Genomic DNA, 18506 nt, shown 5'->3' with positions numbered 1-18506 from the left:
GCAAAGTTACTTAGTGTGAGGGCACCCTGGCACTAGCCAAGGTGCCCCCACATTGTTCAGGGCCAATTCCCCGGACTTTGTGAGTGCAGGGACACCATTACACGCGTGCACTACATATAGGTCACTACCTATATGTAGCTTCACAATGGTAACTCTGAATATGGCCATGTAACATGTCTATGATCATGGAATTGCCCCCTCTATGCCATCCTGGCATAGTTGGCACAATCCGATGATCCCAGTGGTCTGTACCACAGACCCTGGTACTGCCAAACTGCCTTTCCTGGGGTTTCACTGCAGCTGCTGCTGCTGCCAACCCCTCAGACAGGTTTCTGCCCTCCTGGGGTCAAGCCAGGCTTGTCACAGGATGGCAGAACAAAGGACTTCCTCTGAGAGAGGGTGTTACACCCTCTCCCTTTGGAAAATGGTGTGAAGGCAGGGGAGGAGTAGCCTCCCCCAGCCACTGGAAATGCTTTAATGGGCACTTTTGGTGCCCATTTCTGCATAAGCCAGTCTACACCGGTTCAGGGACCCCTTAGCCCTGCTCTGGCGCAAAACTGGACAAAGGAAAGGGGAGTGACCACTCCCCTGACCTGCACCTCCCCTGGGAGGTGTCCAGAGCTCCTCCAGTGTGCTCCAGACCTCTGCCATCTTGGAAACAGAGGTGCTGCTGGCACACTGGACTGCTCTGAGTTGCCAGTGCCACCAGGTGACGTCAGAGACTCCTTCTGATAGGCTCCTTCAGGTGTTGCTAGCCTATACTCTCTCCTAGGTAGCCAAACCCTCTTTTCTGGCTATTTAGGGTCTCTGTCTCTGGGGAAACTTTAGATAACGAATGCAAGAGCTCATCCGAGTTCCTCTTCATCTCTCTCTTCACCTTCTGCCAAGGAATCGACTGCTGACCGTGCTGGAAGCCTGCAAAACTGCAACATAGTAGCAAAGACGACTACTGCAACTCTGTAACGCTGATCCTGCCGCCTTCTCGACTGTTTTCCTGGTGGTGCATGCTGTGGGGGTAGTCTGCCTCCTCTCTGCACTAGAAGCTCTAAAGAAATCTCCCGTGGGTCAACGGAATCGTCCCCCTGCAACCGCAGGCACCAAAAAGCTGCATTACCGGTCCCTTGGGTCTCCTCTCAGCACAACGAGCGAGGTCCCTCGAATCCAGCAACTGTGTCCAAGTGACCCCCACAGTCCAGTGACTCTTCAGTCCAAGTTTGGTGGAGGTAAGTCCTTGCCTCCCCACGCCAGACTGCATTGATGGAAACCGCAACTTTTGCAGCTACTCCAGCTTCTGTCCACTTCCGGCGGAAATCCTTTGTGCACAGCCAAGCCTGGGTCCACGGCACTCTAACCTGCATTGCACGACTTCCTAAGTTGGTCTCCGGCGACGTGGGACTCCTTTGTGCAACGTCGGGTGAGCACCATTTCACGCATCCTCGTAGTGCCTGTTTCTGGCACTTCTCTGGGTCCTACCTGCTCCTTGTCTTGCTATTGTTCCCCCTTATAAGGAGGGGGATGATATTAACAAGTGGTTTGCTGCACTTGAGAGGGCCTGTGTTGTACAGGATGTCCCTCAAAGGCAGTGGGCTGCTATCCTATGGCTATCATTTAGTGGAAAAGGTAGGGATAGGCTCCTTACTGTGAAAGAAAGTGATGCCAATAATTTTACAGTTCTTAAGAATGCACTCCTGGATGGTTATGGCTTAACCACTGAACAATACAGGATAAAGTTCAGAGAGACCAAAAAGGAGTCTTCACAAGACTGGGTTGATTTCATTGACCATTCAGTGAAGGCCTTGGAGGGGTGGTTACATGGCAGTAAAGTTACTGATTATGACAGCCTGTATAACTTGATCCTGAGAGAGCATATTCTTAATAATTGTGTGTCTGATTTGTTGCACCAGTACTTGGTGGACTCTGATCTGACCTCTCCCCAAGAATTGGGAAAGAAGGCAGACAAATGGGTCAGAACAAGGGTGAACAGAAAAGTTCATACAGGGGGTGACAAAGATGGCAAGAAGAAGGATGGTAAGTCTTCTGACAAGGGTGGGGACAAATCTAAAAATGAGTCTTCATCAGGCCCACAAAAACACTCTGGTGGGGGTGGTGGATCCAAATCCTCTTCTAATCAAAACAAGGAAAATAAACCATGGTGCTATTTATGTAAAATAAAAGGTCATTGGACAACAGATCCCAGTTGTCCAAAGAAAAGCACCAAGCCTCCTACCACTACAACCCCTACTGCTACACCTAGTGTCCCTACTAATAGCAGTGGTGGTGGGAGCAAACCTACTAATAGCCAATCCAAGGGAGTAGCTGGGCTCACTTTTGGTAACTTAGTTGGGGTTGGTCTTGTTAGGGAGACCACAGAGGCTGTGTTAGTCTCTGAGGGGGCTATTGACTTAGCCACCTTAGTTGCTTGTCCCCTGAATATGGATAAGTACAAGCAGCTACCCCTAATAAATGGTGTTGAGGTTCAGGCCTACAGGGACACTGGTGCCAGTGTGACTATGGTCATAGAGAAACTGGCCCACCCGAAACAACACCTACTTGGTCACCAGTACCAAGAAACCGATGCTCACAACAACACACTTAGCCACCCCATGGCTGTTGTAAATCTCAACTGGGGGGGGGGTTACTGGTCCAAAAAAAATTGTGGTAGCCACAGATTTACCTGTAGACTGTCTACTAGGAAATTATTTGGAGACATCAGCTTGATCAGATGTGGAGTTGGAGGCCCATGCAGCAATGCTGGGCATCCCAGGGCATATTTTTGCTTTAACCAGGGCTCAGGCCAAAAAGCAAAAAGGACAGGGAAGCTTGGATCCTGGAACAATGGACCAAGTGCTACCTAAAGCTAGGGCTAGTAGAAGTAAACCACTTCCTACTATCCCTCCCTCTACAGTGGATTCTACTTCTGAGGAAGAAGAATTTCCACCCTGTGCAGACCCTTCACCAGAGGAGCTGGAAGCAGACACTGCTGAACTTTTGGGTGAAGGGGGGCCTGCCAGGGAGGAGCTGAGTGTGGCACAGCAAACCTGTCCCACACTAGAGGGTCTAAGACAGCAAGCTGTCAAACAGGCTAATGGTGATGTCAGTGACTCTCAAAGAGTTTACTGGGAGGACAACCTCTTGTACACTGAAGCAAGGGATCCTAAACCTGGAACTGCCAGGAGGTTAGTGATTCCTCAGGAGTACGAAAGTTCCTCCTAACTCTAGCCCAATGACATTCCACTAGCTGGGCATCTTAGACAAATGAAAACTTGGGACAGGCTTGTTCCCTTGTTTCATTGGCCTAGAATGTCTGAGGACACAAAAGATTTTTGTAAGTCCTGTGAAACCTGTGAAGCCAGTGGCAAGACAGGTTGCACCCCAAAGGCACCCCTTATTCCACTGCCTGTGGTTGGGGTTCCATTTGAAAGGGTAGGGGTTGACATAGTTGGCCCCCTTGACCGTCCTACTGCTTCAGGCAATAGGTTTATCTTGGTGGTGGTGGACCATGCCACAAGATACCCTGAAGCAATTCCTTTAAGGACCACTACAGCACCTGCAGTGGCAAAGGCCCTCCTGGGAATATTTTCCAGGGTGGGCTTCCCAAAGGAAGTAGTATCAGACAGGGGAAGCAATTTCATGTCTGCATACTTAAAGGCCATGTGGAAAGAGTGTGGTGTGACTTACAAGTTCACTACACCCTATCATCCACAAACAAATGGACTGGTGGAGAGATTTAACAAAACCCTCAAAGGCATGATTATGGGTCTCCCTGAAAAACTCCGCAGGAGATGGGATATCCTGTTACCATGCCTCCTTTTTGCCTACAGGGAGGTACCCCAGAAAGGAGTGGGCTTCAGCCCCTTTGAACTCCTCTTTGGACACCCTGTTAGGGGTCCACTAACACTTGTCAAGGAAGGTTGGAAACAACCTTTAAAAGCTCCAAAACAAGATATTGTGGATTATGTACTTGACCTCAGATCAAGGATGGCTGAGTATATGAAAAAGGCCAGTAAAAACCTTCAGGCCAGCCAAGAGCTCCAAAAGCAATGGCATGACCAGAAGGCTATTTTGGTTCAGTACAAACCAGGGCAGAAAGTATGGGTCTTGGAGCCTGTGGCCCCAAGAGCACTCCAAGATAAATGGAGTGGTCCCCACACAATTGTTGAGAAAAAGGATGAAGTCACCTATTTAGTTGACTTAGGCACTGCCAGGAGTCCCCTTAGGGTGCTCCATGTCAACCGCCTGAAACCCTACTATGACAGGGCTGATCTCACCCTGCTCATGGCAACTGATGAGGGACAAGAAGAAGACAGTGATCCTCTTCCTGATCTCTTCTCTTCCACAGAACAAGATGCTCTGGTGGAAGGGGTAGTTTTGGCTGATTGTCTTACTGCTGAGCAGAAAGACCATTGCATAAATCTCCTGGGTCAGTTTTCTGAACTCTTCTCTACTGTGCCGGGTACCACTTCTTGGTGTGAGCACACTATAGATACTGGAGACAGCTTGTCTGTCAAAAGTAAGTTCTATAGGCAGCCTGACCATGTCAGGGACTGCATAAAGCAAGAGGTGCAGAAAATGTTAGAACTGGGAGTGGTTGAGCACTCTGAAAGTCCATGGGCTTCACCTGTGTTACTTGTACCAAAACCCCATTAAAAAGATGGAAAGAAGGAAATGCGGTTTTGTGTAGACTACAGAGGTCTCAACCAGGTAACCAAAACTGATGCTCACCCTATACCCAGGGCAGATGAGCTCATAAATACACTGGCATCTGCCAAGTATCTAAGCACTTTTGATTTGACTGCAGGGTATTGGCAGATCAAATTATCAGAAGATGCTAAACCGAAAACTGCATTTTCAACCATTGGAGGACATTACCAGTTCACAGTAATGCCTTTTGGATTGAAAAATGCACCTGCCACTTTTCAGAGGTTGGTGAACACAGTCCTGCAAGGGCTGGAAGCTTTCAGTGCAGCATATTTGGACGATATAGCTGTCTTTAGCTCCAGCTGGGATGATCACCTGGTCCACCTATGGAAAGTTTTAGAGGCCCTGCAAAAAGCAGGCCTCACTATCAAGGCTTCAAAGTGCCAGATAGGGCAGGGGAAGGTGGTTTATCTGGGACACCTTGTTGGTGGGGAACAGATTGCACCACTACAGGGGAAAATCCAAACAATTATTGATTGGGTTCCCCCTACCACTCAGACTCAGATGAGAGCCTTCCTAGGCCTCACTGCGTATTACAGGAGGTTCATTAAGAACTATGGCTCCATTGCAGCCCCTCCTAATGACCTCACATCCAAGAAAATGCCTAAAAAGGTATTATGGACAGCAAACTGTCAGAAAGCTTTTGAGGAGCTGAAGCAGGCCATGTGCTCTGCACCTGTCCTGAAAAGCCCTTGTTACTCTAAAAAATTCTATGTCCAAACTGATGCATCTGAATTAGGAGTAGGGGCAGTCCTATCACAACTTAATTCTGAGGGCCAGGATCAACCTGTTGCTTTTATTAGTAGGAGGTTGACCCCTAGAGAAAAGCGTTGGTCTGCCGTTGAGAGGGAGGCCTTTGCTGTGGTCTGGGCACTGAAGAAGTTGAGGCCATACCTGTTTGGCACTCACTTCATTGTTCAGACAGACCACAAACCTCTACTTTGGCTAAAACAAATGAAAGGTGAAAATCCTAAATTGTTGAGGTGGTCCATATCCCTACAGGGAATGGACTATACAGTGGAACATAGACCTGGGAGTAGCCACTCCAATGCAGATGGACTCTCCAGATATTTCCACTTAGACAATGAAGACTCATCAGGTCATGGCTAATCTTATTGTCCTTCGTTTGGGGGGGGGGGGGGGGCGTTGTGTAGGAAAGTACCATCTTGCCTGGCATGTTACCCCCATTTTTCACTGTATATATGTTGTTTTAGTTGTATGTGTCACTGGGACCCTGTCACCCAGGGCCCCAGTGCTCATAAGTGTGCCTGAATGTGTTACCTGTGTAGTGACTAACTGTCTCACTGAGGCTCTGCTAATCAGAACCTCAGTGGTTATGCTCTCTCATTACTTTCAAATTGTCACTAACAAGCTAGTGACCAATTTTACCAATTTACATTGGCTTACTGGAACACCCTTATAATTCCCTGGTATATGGTACTAAGGTACCCAGGGTATTGGGGTTCCAGGAGATCCCCATGGGCTGCAGCATTTCTTTTGCCACCCATAGGGAGCTCTGACAATTCTTACACAGGCCTGCCACTGCAGCCTGAGTGAAATAACGTCCACGTTATTTCACAGCCATTTTACACTGCACTTAAGTAACTTATAAGTCACCTATATGTCTAACCTTTACTTGGTAAAGGTTAGGTGCAAAGTTACTTAGTGTGAGGGCACCCTGGCACTAGCCAAGGTGCCCCCACATTGTTCAGGGCCAATTCCCCGGACTTTGTGAGTGCGGGGACACCATTACACGCGTGCACTACATATAGGTCACTACCTATATGTAGCTTCACAATGGTAACTCCGAATATGGCCATGTAACATGTCTATGATCATGGAATTGCCCCCTCTATTCCATCCTGGCATAGTTGGCACAATCCCATGATCCCAGTGGTCTGTAGCACAGACCCTGGTAATGCCAAACTGCCTTTCCTGGAGTTTCACTGCTGCTGCTGCCAACCCCTCAGACAGGTTTCTGCCCTCCTGGGGTCAAGCCAGGCTTGTCCCAGGATGGCAGAACAAAGGACTTCCTCTGAGAGAGGGTGTTACACCCTCTCCCTTTGGAAAATGATGTGAAGGCAGGGGAGGAGTAGCCTCCCCCAGCCTCTGGAAATGCTTTCATGGGCACTTTTAGTGCCCATTTCTGCATAAGCCAGTCTACACCGGTTCAGGGACCCCTTAGCCCTGCTCTGGCGCCAAACTGGACAAAGGAAAGGGGAGTGACCACTCCCCTGACCTGCACCTCCCCTGGGAGGTGTCCAGAGCTCCTCCAGTGTGCTCCAGACCTCTGCCATCTTGGAAACAGAGGTGCTGCTGGCACACTGGACTGCTCTGAGTGGCCAGTGCCACCAGGTGACGTCAGAGACTCCTTCTGATAGGCTCCTTCAGGTGTTGCTAGCCTATCCTCTCTCCTAGGTAGCCAAACCCTCTTTTCTGGCTATTTAGGGTCTCTGTCTCTGGGGAAACTTTAGATAACGAATGCAAGAGCTCATCCGAGTTCCCCTTCATCTCTCTCTTCACCTTCTGCCAAGGAATCGACTGCTGACCGCGCTGGAAGCCTGCAAAACTGCAACATAGTAGCAAAGACGACTACTGCAACTCTGTAACGCTGATCCTGCCGCCTTCTCGACTGTTTTCCTGGTGGTGCATGCTGTGGGGGTAGTCTGCCTCCTCTCTGCACTAGAAGCTCCGAAGAAATCTCCCGTGGGTCGACGGAATCTTCCCCCTGCAACCGCAGGCACCAAAAAGCTGCATTACCGGTCCCTTGGGTCTCCTCTCAGCACGACGAGCGAGGTCCCTCGAATCCAGCAACTGTGTCCAAGTGACCCCCACAGTCCAGTGACTCTTCAGTCCAAGTTTGGTTGAGGTAAGTCCTTGCCTCCCCACGCCAGACTGCATTGCTAGGAAAACGCGACTTTTGCAGCTACTCCAGCCTCTGTGCACTTCCGGTGGAAATCCTTTGTGCACAGCCAAGCCTGGGTCCACGGCACTCTAACCTGCATTGCACGACTTCCTAAGTTGGTCTCCGGCGACGTGGGACTCCTTTGTGCAACGTCGGGTGAGCACCGTTTCACGCTTCCTCGTAGTGCCTGTTTCTGGCACTTCTCCAGGTGCTACCTGCTGCTGAGAGGATTCCTTGTCTTGCTCGACGTCTCCTCTGTCTCCTGACGAAATTTGCGACATCCTGGTCCCTCTTGGGCCACAGCAGCATCCAAAAACGCTTACTGCATGATTTGCAGCTAGCAAGGCTTGTTGGCGGTCTTTTGGCGGAAAACCACTTCTGCAAGACTTTCCACGGCGTGATGGATCCGTCCTCCAAAGGGGAAGTCTCTGGCCCTTGTCGTTCCTGCAGAAACCTAAGCTTCTTCTGTCCAGTAGAAGCTTCTTTGCACCCACAGCTGGCATTTCCTGGGCATCTGCCCATCTCCGACTTGCTTGTGACTTTTGGACTTGGTCCCCTTGTTCCACAGGTACCCTCGACTGGAAATCCATCATAGTTGCATTGCTGGTTTGTGTCTTTCCTGCAGTATTCGCCTATCACAACTTCTATGTCCTTTGGGGAACTTTAGTGCACTTTTCACTCACTTTTCAGGATCTTGGGGTGGGCTATTTTTCTAACCCTCACTATTTTCTAATAGTCCCAGCGACCCTCTACAAGGTCACATAGGTTTGGGGTCCATTTGTGGTTCGCATTCCACTTTTGGAGTATATGGTTTGTGTTGCCCCTATCCCTATGTGTCCCCATTGCATCCTATTGTAACTATACATTGTTTGCACTGTTTTCTAAGACCATACTGCATATTTTTGGTATGGTGTACATATATCTTGTGTATATTTCCTATCCTCTCACTGAGGGTACACTTTGAGATACTTTGGCATATTGTCATAAAAATAAAGTACCTTTATTTTTAGTATAACTGTGTATTGTGTTTACTTATGATATTGTGCAAGTGACACTAGTGGTACTGTAGGAGCTTCACTCGTCTCCTAGTTCAGCCTAAGCTGCTCTGCTAAGCTACCATTATCTATTAACCTATGCTGCTAGACACCCTATACACTAATAAGGGATAACTGGGCCTGGTGCAAGGTGCAAGTACCCCTTGGTACTCACTACAAGCCAGTCCAGCCTCCTACATTGGTTGTGCAGCGGTGGGATAAGTGCTTTGAGACTACTTACCACTCTTGTCATTGTACTTTTCATAAGAGAAAAATATACAAAACAAGTTCAGTGTGTGTACACATAACTAAAATGTTTTGCATTTCCTCTTTTCACTCTTTTCTAAAGTGCTGAAAAGTACTTCTAAACTTTCAAAAAGTTCTAAAAAGTTTTAAAAGTTTTTTTCTCTGTCTTTCTAAAAGCTCTGACAAACATTTTTCTCTTTTTCTATCACTTTAACTCTCTCTAAAAATGTCTGGCACAGGCCAAAATGTTGATCTGTCCAAAATTGCATATGATCACCTTAGCTGGAAAGGAGCAAGGAGTCTCTGCATAGAGAGAGGTTTGAGTGTAGGGAAGAATCCTTCCTTGGAATTGTTACTTAACATGCTTAGAGAACAAGATAAGGCTAAAAGTGCCCCATCTGTTGAAAAAGTAGCTAATGGTTCCCAATCTAATCCAGGGACTCCCCCAGGAAAATATCTGTATCCAAGGAGATACTGAATAGAGCAGCAGTTGCCTTTCCCGCTGCCCACAGGGACTGGACTTATCTGATTGGCTCCCTGAGTCTCTGCTGCACCTGAGACCCGGCCCCCCAACCTGCTCTGGCTCCTTAAGTTTGTGGAGGGAAGGCCAAGACAGGCACCTCCATTTTGTGTTCCTCTGTGCATCTCCCCTGTGTCCTGATACAGCCCAGTGTTCAAGGATTGCAAAAAGACCTAGGTAAGGAGCCCAAAGATTTTTCTGGGTAAATAGTATTATTTGTTCAAAAAGTGTTTGTTTTACTGTGGACTCTCTGTGTTTCAGGCAGCCTGGCCTCCTTTAAAGTGGTGTTTTTTTCAAAAATCGTTTTTGCCGTGACTGTGTGAATTCCCTTGCTAGTTTGTGGCACCCCCCCCCCTCTGTACCCCCTTCCCCCCCATTCTTAGTAAAAAAGGCTACATACATCTTTCAGAGTGTGGTTTTAGGAAACTGTTTTAATCTGTTTGTGTGATTTAAATTGTGCTTAAAAACTGTCTGCCCCCCTGTACAGTATTTGTGCCTTTAAAAAGCCTGATTTTAGAATGTGCGCCTAGCACTATTGCAGTGTTTGTCTCTTAAACAATCTCCCCCTCACCTGGAAAGTAGACTCTGCTAGCTTGGAAGTGTGGATTCAGCCTGTCTGTATCCAAGGAGATTCTGAATAGAGCAGCAGTTGCCTTTCCCCCTCCCCACAGGGACTGGAGTTTAGTTATCTTACTCCTTATATAAGTTCCTCATGGTTGTTGCATATGCTGCTGTGATAGGTTGTTGGGAGATGGTGTTTCATTGGTTGCTAGCTCCAGGGATGCAGTTATGATTGGTGGATAGGACTGAAATTCTGATTGGCTGTTGGTTCTAGGGCTGTGATTGGTGGATAGGGCTGAGATTCTGATTGGCTGTTGGTTCTAGGGCTGTGATTGGTGGATAGGGCTGAGATTCTGATTGGCTGTTGGTTCTAGGGCTGTGATTGGTGGATAGGGCTGAGATTCTGATTGGCTGTTGGTTCTAGGGCTGTGACTGGTGGATTGGGCTGGGATTCTGATTGGTTGCTGGTTTTAGGGCTGGGGCTGTGATTGGTGGTCAGGAATAGGGCTATGACTGGTGATTAGGGCTGGGTCTCCCATTAGTTGGCTAAATCAGGGTTTAAAATAGGATTGGCTAGGGTTAGGACCAGCTTCTTATTGGCCAGTAGGGCTATAAAAGGCCAGGATTCAGGGCGTCTCAGCCCGGGCGTCAAGACAAAGGGCGGAGAGGATAAGGGCAGTTGTCTGTTTGGGCCTGTTCGGGACAGGTAGGGACTAGGGCCAGAAATGCTGCCCAATTCACATATGGCCAGGAATGGTTTCAGTCCCTACACATCCCTCTACATGCAACCACAAATTCTACAAAGGCATCCAAACCATGCATCACAAACTGACCACAGACAGATTGCATTGCCCCACCACCCAACACAATACCCTACATACAACACATATACACATACCCCCCACAACATCTACTACAGTCAAACACCTTCATTCTCACAGCAAACACTACTCTGTCCCCTCCCACTAACACTACCTGCCACCACCCACACAATACAAAACTACAACATACATCTCTCTCAGTTTCAGTTTCCCAGATACACACTCTCTGCTGATACTAACCAACAACACTATCCACTGTTCACTCCACACAGACCACCTGTCATCATAAAAATGCCCAAACCCTCCATTCAAACACATCATCTACAAACACTCTTCCCCTCTCCTCACTAATTACACACAACCATACAATCCCCACATTTCACTCCACCACACATATTACCTCTTCCGGTCATCTCAACTAATACTTACTTCCCTGACACACACCCATCACCTCTTACACACCTCATACATTCATCTCCAAAACACATCAACACCCCATCTAACACTCAAATTCCACTTAGCAGCACTAACTCATATACAAATCCCTCACCAAAAACAACTACACCAATAGCCCCTCTCATTATTCCACAAAAACAATATCGACCACAAACATCAGCACATCAAAGCAACACAAACTTACATTACACTCATCGCAATACCCACTCCCACCCCCAGGACTACACAAAGGATACAAATTCCATCCTATCTCCACCCCTACCCCCCCACTCTTCACAAACACCTACCTCAAGCACCCCAACCCAGCTACTTTCATTCACTCGCCTCTCCTCCATTGCACAATTTAGAACCTTACATCATGATCAACATGCTCCTCCACCACCCCAAACCCATACTCCATCCACACTAAACAAACACAAACAAAATAAAAAACAGGCCACTCATAGCAACCTCGCATCCCCTTGTCTGTTACATAATAAAACTACCCTACAAAAAACACTACACTCCTCATGGCTCTCTCAGCCACCAAGTCCACCACCCACACACACAGACCCAACAAAATGCCTCCTTAACCTGCTGGAAGAGGAACACTATATTGAAAAGCAAGACTATTGTGAGCCTCAAACATTTATCACAACTAGCAACACTCCTTCTTCAAGCTCACATTACACTACTTACACTTCTACTAAACAAAACAACACTACCACTAACACACCTTATCTAAACTGCCAGCTCATAAATGCTCGATCACTCTCAAAAAACAAGCACCACATCTACGACCTGCTCACGACACACAACCTGACTTACTATTCATTATGGAATCCTGGTTGGGAGATGACATGGCAGCAGTGTTGCACAAAGCCCTTCCTCCGGGCTATCAACCTATCACACAAAACCGTATAGGCAAGAGAGGAGGTGGACTAGCTATTATATTCAAACAGGCAATAAACCTCAGTAAAACAGACAACATCTCCATACAAGGTTGTGAAGCCCTCCTTACCAGATGCCACCCTACTCCAACTTCCTCCTGTAACTTTCTCCTCCTTTACAGACCTCCACCTAACAACTCCACTTTCCCTGAAGCTTTTCTTGACACAGTCTCAAACCTTTTTACACTATACTCCAATCTATGCATTCTTGGGGATCTAAACATTTGGTTTCACAAACCCAATATGCCCCATCCAAAAGCTATCACCACTGGCCTACTCGCATTGAACCTACATCAGATTGTACACAATCCCACACACATCGCTGGTCACATCCTAGATGTGGATCACTTAGAAACACAACTAACATCAAACACAGATCTAGATACAATTAATTCTGTACCAAAACTTTATGAGTGGCTACAGGAAGCTTTTTATGTCCTAATACCACTCAGAAAAACTAAACATGACAAAAGAAAACCAACACCTTGGAGAAACACAGAACTTAAAAAGATAAAGCAACAAATCAGAAAGTTGCAGCGGACCTGGCTCAAAACAAACAACAGTCAAGACAAACTGCAGCTACACAAACTTAACAGGATATACAAATCATCAATCAAAAAATTTAAAAAAAGATACTACTCAGACAGAATTAAAAATCCTCAATCTACAAGCAAGGAGTTTTATAAAATTCTCAATGAATTTCGAAAACCTACATGCATGGAAGGAAGTCATCCCACCACTCAAGATTTCACAAACAAATTGGCAACTCACTACACAACCAAGGTAGACACATTGGACTCCTATTTAAAACAGAAGAAAACCATCAGCACCAACCCCTTTACTAAAATACCCTTTAAGAATAAACCATCCCAACCTCTACAGTTCTTCAAACAAATATCCCAGGATGAATTTATGGATTTGGTCAAAGCAAGCAGACCTTCTGGTTGCCCTTCTGACCCTTGCCCACCACAAATCTTCAAGAACATCCTGCTATCTACTTCTGCTGCCACACCTGTAAGAAGAATCATCAACAACTCTTTAACTTCAGGAACTTTTCCTGCAGACCTGAAAAAGGCATACATACGACCATTATTAAAGAAAACAAACCTAGACCCACAAGACCCAAACAACTACAGACCAATCACAAATGGACCTTTCCTGGGCAAATTGATAGAAAGAGCAGCATTGACCAGATGTCACAATTCATTGAAGACATTTCTATACTTTCAGACTTCCAAACTGGATTGCGCCCAGGAAGAAGCACTGAATCAGCACTCATGGCAATCTGGGACGATCTTAAAAACACAGTCGACCGAAATGGAGTTGCTGCACTACTTCTCTTGGACCTCTCAGCTGCCTTTGATACGGTTGACCATGACACCCTAACTCAAAGACTCCACAAAGCCGGCATACAAGGGATTGCTCTCGACTGGATTACTTCCTATCTCCAAAAAAGAGCTAATATCATCCACTCGCCCCCCTTCTCGTCCGAACCCTACCTCACAAAAGCAGGGGTCCCCCAAGGGTCAATCATCTCACCTTTGCTTTTCAACATCTACATGATATCTTTACCAGAACTGATCAATGATTTCCATCTCACATGCTACAACTATGCAGATGACACACAAATACTACTTCAATTAGAAGACCCCAAAAACATTGAAAACTCCCAAATCTTCAGTTGCCTCAGAGCCGTTGATCAGTGGATGACCTGGAGCCATCTCAAACTAAATACCTCCAAAACAGAAATACTCATATGTGGTGACTGGAAAAATTATGACCCTCTGTGCGTCTGGCCTGACGATCTCGGACCATCTCCTCAGTTATCCAAGGAATTCAAGTTAACTATGAATGCCCAAGTAGACAAATTAGCACGCACAAGCTTCATCACCTTAAAGACTTTACGACGCATCTTTCCCCACCTCGGATCTCCACACAAGGTGCAAGCTACTATCTCGCTTGTACTATCCAAACTGAATTATGCCAATAGCCTCTACCATGGATCATCTCTATCTGTTATGAAAAAACTACAACGTATCCAGAATTCCGCAGCCAGGCTACTACTACATATAAAGCCGCAAGCCCACATCTCCCCTGCCCTGAGAGCACTACACTGGTTACCCGTTGCCAGAAGATGTACTTTCAAGCTGCTTTGTATCACCCACAAAGCTATACATAGAACAGGACCGCTTTTTATCAGAAAGAAAATTACCAAATACATCCAACAAAGAACCCTCCGCTCAAGACTGGAACCCCGCCTTAGAACACCACCATACAAGAAAAAGACTATAGGTGGTACATCCTTCTCCGTCCAAGCAGCCAAACTATGGAATTCATTACCCCCAACTATAAGAGCCACAGATAACTTTCTTGTCTTCAGAAAACTACTCAAGAGTTGGCTTTTTCCATCATAACCACCTTTTTCAAACAACTATGAACTGCATATGCCCATGTGGGTAAATATTTTTTTCAGATTATATGTATATTTCTATTTATTTATAGTTTCTTTGGAAAACATGTATTGCTACTGTCATAACAATAAAATACACACACACTCTTTAAACCTGTCTGACTAAGTATTTTTTACCCATGATTCTAATTATGTATTGTATGTGCATATGTGTGTGTATTCATGTGTGTGTGTGTATATATATATTTTTATGTGCATGTATGTGTATATGTTGTTTCTGTGCTTGGCATGTTCGTGGATCATTGCATGGCTCCTGGTTTTTGGGTTGTTATACAAGATATCTATGAATTCCTGCTCTCATCTTATCACACTTATCTACTCATCACTCCTATGTCATGTCTCTATCAAACTATCCTCCATTCTCACTCTGACTCATCCCAAATACCTTCTACCACTTTCATCTCCTAAATATCTCTGCCTAAGCTCTTCCCTCCACCTCCACATCTATCTCCAAACCTCACTCTACCTCTGTGACCTCCCACACAACCCTACTAAATTCTCCTGCATTCATCTCACCCTGCTACAATGCTCTCCCTAACCCTTCCACATACTCTTCCCCCTCCGCCCCCCTTTATTGATCCCAAACCTTTGGGTTGAGTAAATGAAGGATATACTCCCAATTAACACTTCTGGATTTCTTTCCTCCTCCACCCTTCCATTACTCCAGTCAATCTAACTAACAAACTCTCATATCTGCGGCTCAAATTAACTCATAATAATACTAAAACTACTCATTATTAAACTACACTAATCCATCACTAATTCTTGTTGGGTTCTGGAGTAGCGTGCTACTCATCGAAAAGTGCTTCGACGCCTCGTCAGGGGTAGTAAGCGCTATATAAATACGATTACAATACAATACAATACAATTACAATTACAATTACAATACAATGTTTACATTGTAGAGACTCTAGGATGTAGTAGTTAAAGTAACAGTTAATATTCATTTTTATGTTTACATTGTAGAGTCTCTAGGATGTAGTAGTTATAGTAATAGTTAAAATGTGTTTATGTTTACATTGTGGAGCTTTTAGGATATAGTTGATATAGTAATATTTAATTTGTATTTTATGTTGAAGTATATAAAGAAAAAAATTGAGAAGGCTAAACTTTGAACTTGTACTGTCACATGACTTCCTCTGAGTTTATTCCCCTCCCTTTTGTAGTTGATATATATTTCATTGTGGGTTTCAGAGGCTTAGTGTTAGGTTAGTGTAGGTTTATAGATTAGTTAAGATAAGTATAGTTGGGGGTAGGTGTTTTCTTCTAATGTTTAAATTGGTGGGTGGGTTAAAATGGGTGAGTGGTGGGGTCATGTTGGGGTATGTGTGAGTTTTTAAAAAATAAAGAAATAAAAAAGAAAAAATATGTATTTATATGTATAATAATTATATATATATGTATATATATTATATATATACACACACATATATATATATATATATATATATATATATATATATATATATATATATACACACACACACATACATATATTTGTTTAGGATTAGTTAGTTTATGTGTAGTATTAGTAATTGTTGTCCTACTAGTGTCTTGTTTCTTAAGGGGGTGGGGGCCAATGTTTAGAATGTGATGTTTAATGTGTAAGTAAAGTTTAGCATAGGGTAGGTAGATTTAGTTGTTGGATAAGTATAGTAGTATAGGTTAGTTTAGGATAGGGTACATTTTAGTTGTTTTTAGGTTTCTTTTTTTTTTAAATAAATATTTTTGCATCTTTCCATACAATTTGTGTAATTTGCTTGAATCTCAGGGTCTTCCCATGAGTGCACTGGGCAAACTGGGGTTTGCCTAGGGAATCCGTCCTGCCTTCAAATCCCTCTTTTAACATATATTCCACCTATTGAAATTGGAGCTGTCACATTGGCTGCAACATCACATCTACTAGTCCATGCATCTGCCTTGCAGAGTAGCCACCATTTATTATGTCTGTGTATGGTTTCTCTTGAACAGGTAAGTCTGGTCCTTCAGCTGTCATTGTTGGGGTCCTGTTTGGACAATGTTGGGGATTGTGACAGATCTGACATCAGCCCCAAATGAAACTCTATCCTGCATCATTGACACGTGCCCATCACTGATAAGGTTAGCTACCTTTGTACTACACCAATGTGTTATTCTGGTACTCCCAGCTGGCTACATTGCCTTTTACTTTGTTTCCTGCCTGACCTGCTGTATATCTTAACTGAACTCTATATGTATCCATCAGTTTATGAGAAGTCTACATCATACACCACTGTCATGTTCGGATCCTCGTGTGTAGCTATGTGCCCCCACAATTCAGCACTGATGTACTGATCTTCTGAAGTCATTGACATGGTTTCACACAATACTATCATTTAGCTGAGTAGATGGATTACAGAAAACGGTGACATGGAAAATGTATACAAAGTGTTTATTTACAGGTGAAAGTGTCTAAGTGAAATATCAACAATGTCCAGGTGTGAAATCTCATTTGTGAATAACAGTTTTTTGACACAATAAGAGTCCAGGGTTGAGGGACATGTCATGAGACATGCTTCAGAGAAATTGTCAATTGGTAAGTGAGAGACAATGACAGTCCATAGCAAATAGGTCAACAGTGGGTGGCTGAAGAGTGCACATATCCTACTGTGACAACACTGGCATGATCTTTAGCATAGAACTAAGGAGAACACTGCCCATGTGGCACAGACTGGTGCTACTGGGTACTCTTTTGAGTAAATGTGATCTGTTCCACAAATTCATCCTCTGATATGTGTGGTGTCTCCCGTGCCATTGTTGGTAGTGGTGGAGAGGTAGAGGGGGCCACACACACTTCAGTGGTTGAAGATGTGGAGTCCCAATTCCCGGCAGCTGCCATTTGTGGAATGACATATGACATCACTGCAGCAAGGAGGAACTGCTGATTCTTCAAAATGGCAGCAACATCCCAGTAGTAGGCAGTTGTGTCTTCCCTGAGGGAGGCAAATTCACGCTGAATGGAGTCCAGCTTGTTCTCTATCATGCTGCTGCCAGTTTGGGAGTGCAGTTTGTTGTGACCTCTCCCTCGGAGCAGCAGCTATGTCTACCAGACACCCAGTGGAGAGTGTGTGCCTCGATTGGCAGCTGTGTTTATTAGCTGTCACAAGGCACGTGTATACTCCCTCTAGTCTGTCTACCACAGTCTCCATCCCCATCCCCACCTGCTTGGCCAGCTTCTGCTGGACTCCTACCACTGTCCTCTGGAAGCTTGTCTATGGGTCCTCAGAGTCCTGAGCTGTGCTTGTACCTTATATATTTTGGGTGTAGGGTGGGTCATCTGGGGTGGCTGCAATGTTGGTTGTTCTCCTTACAACTGGAGGTGGTGTCTGGAGGGATACCAGGATATTCTGGGGAGTCTGTTGGCTGTTGGTTGTCAGCTGGTCATCCAGGTCATCAGAGAACTCCAGGACAGACAAATCAGCAGGAGAGCCATCATCCTCTGCAACAAGATGGTGTAAAATCAATCTGTCTATGTTGTGGCAGTTGACATGTCATGTCACCGAATTGCTATTGGAGTGTCCAATTTATCAGCCCTTTGTCACATAAAGGGAAGCTCAGGTGGCGCAGTAGGTTGCATCATATTTACAAGGTGTGATGTATTCCCTTATGGTGGCTTGACACCACCTTGTTATTTTGGCCCCTTCCCATGCATCCATTTGCATGGTAGGGCCCTGCAATGGCTGTTGCGGAGATCAAGCCACACCAACACACATTGCAATTCGCCCCTGTCCCAGTTTTACATGTTTTCATACACCAGGATGGCACCAAAACTTTACACCGCCCCAGCACACATGGACATAGCAGATTGCCATTTCAGTTTCTGGTTATGCTGGGAGGTGTTCCTCCT

Source organism: Pleurodeles waltl, chromosome 3_2, assembly GCF_031143425.1.
Source record: "Pleurodeles waltl isolate 20211129_DDA chromosome 3_2, aPleWal1.hap1.20221129, whole genome shotgun sequence".
Taxonomy (NCBI): domain Eukaryota; kingdom Metazoa; phylum Chordata; class Amphibia; order Caudata; family Salamandridae; genus Pleurodeles; species Pleurodeles waltl.
The sequence above is the reverse complement of the archived record's forward strand: the minus strand, read 5'-3'. Positions refer to the sequence as shown.